Consider the following 2,246-nt stretch of genomic DNA (forward strand, 5'->3'; position numbering starts at 1 on the left):
GCGCTTTCTGTTGGGCGTTTTACTGTAGTGTGATGTCGCCAGTAACCCACGTGTGGGCGCTGTGGCTCTACAGCTGATTCTCGTCTTGTGGAAAATGCCCAGATGCGGTTGGGGAGGGTCAACTACAGAGTATTACGGTAGCTGCTTTGACAGAGGATGTAGTTCCAATGAGAATGAGACCACAATGATTTCGTTTTTCTTTCTTTCTCGTTTTTTGCTGGACCTGATCTATCTTTGCCTAAGAGTCTCTTTTGGAGGTGGAAACAGAATAATCATCATCCACACAACAGCTCAATGACCTTTGCATCAGTCTTTGTGACAACAGGGTCCCTCTGCTAATCCCTTGATATATATGTTGTGTATTTTGGGGGCTTCTGCAGCAGTAGTGATTCATTTGCTGTTAATAAATATCCAATCATGTGTTTTCTGTATGTGCAGGAGAGCTCTGAAAGCCAAACACAGTCTGAAGGCTCTTGGAAATCTGTAAAACAAACGTTCATTTTCATTTGTTGCTGCACATGAGTGTGGTTTAAAATTGGCCTGGCTTTATTTGCAGACATTTCTTGCCTAAAATGCTATTAACACATTTCCCCCTCTGGTTATGAGTGTCTCATCTATCTACACTTTTGAATGTAAGAGTTCAGGAAAGCCTCCCACATACAGAATAATATTAGAGAAGTTGAGAACAGCTATGTAAAAACTTTCTGTGGGTTTGGTGGTTTCATTCAATATCCCATCGTAATATTATCACAGTCTATCTTGGTTTTCAGGGTATGCAGTTCTGTTTTCGATTCAGCGAGACCGTCGCTGTAATCAATACTATTGTGTTGCCTATGTATCATTGTTTGTATGTGCAGCCGTTTTTAAATAGTTTTTTTGGCATTGTCTTCGTCTGGTGATGTTTTTCTAGAGAGAGCTCCATGTAGAAAGAGCTGGAGTTGATACTTTTTGGCAAATACAACGTTTAGCTGCTGGTTATCATTTTTAACACTGAACTGTGGCCTTTTTATATATATATTGTGTGTATTGGGGAAGCATGAGGACACACACGTTCTGTTTTCTACGTATATTTGTGGAAAAAAAGAATACATTTTACTGAGACGTGTAATTACTGAGAAAATTATATACTCCGCGCGCCATGCCCAGCTGATCTGTCACTCATAGGTGTACCACACAGGTACAACAGTCAGTTTAAATCTCAGCATCACTGATACACACGTTGAATATAAACCGGCGTGTTTCTGCTCCTGTTCATCAACACATCCGCTCAGGTGTTTGTCAGTCTAGCAGGCTGGAGAGGATACGCCGAGTTTCACCCTCACTTTGGGTCTTGTGTGCTCGCGGGTGGCAGTTCTGCGGCGCGCGGTCTTTACGGCCGTGTGTACTGTGTGTGTTTTCCTGATGGTCCGACGTAACCGCTGTTTATGTTTTTATAGTGAAAGCACAGAGAAATACTGAACGTTTGGTCGTTTTTACATAACGCGCTCGTATAGTCAGAGTGTCAGGCGTGAGTGCATTTGGATACACATATGAGCTTGTGCAGACACAACCACATTTATTTATTTATTTATTTATTTATTTATTTATTTATTTATTTATTAGGGTTCCACCCCACCGCCAAAAGCGGGTGGCTCTTTGGTCAAATGTCTGGTCGAGAATTTCGCCCTTGATTCCGTCCATAAGGGAATTTACACTCACATGAATAGCCTATATTTGTCTCTTTTTCCATGTTTTGTAACGTGCTCGATATTTTCAGGTAAATTAAACGTACTGAGGGGTTATGTCTATGTCTATGCTTATGTCTAGCTCTATATTTTATCAGATTCATTTTCCATAGTTTTCCAAAGCGGCATGTGAAACAACATAAATGGGTTTCCGCTCATTACCGCTGGCACTAGCTGCATCCTCATAATGTGACGGTGACATTTCATTGGATAGCGGGGCAATGCTGCATTTAATGTTGCTCATAAACGAGAGTTCCAAAGAAGCAAAATTGACAGAACGAAGCTGAAACATAAGATAGCGGTTCTTTAATGACAATCAGAATAGAAACGGCGCCAAAAATGTACTAAGTCTAAGATAACACATAACTAATAATACATAACAGTATATTTTGTTGATTTCAGTTTCTGTGCATTCTCCACCCTTTAAACAATGGGAACGTTAGAAATCGCTGTTTTATTTACATTGTTTATGGGCGGCCCTTGACCATTTGCGCTGTGATTGCTATATTTCCTACAGTACCT

Source organism: Chaetodon trifascialis, chromosome 4 (assembly GCF_039877785.1).
Source record: "Chaetodon trifascialis isolate fChaTrf1 chromosome 4, fChaTrf1.hap1, whole genome shotgun sequence".
NCBI classification, from domain to species: Eukaryota; Metazoa; Chordata; class Actinopteri; order Chaetodontiformes; family Chaetodontidae; genus Chaetodon; species Chaetodon trifascialis.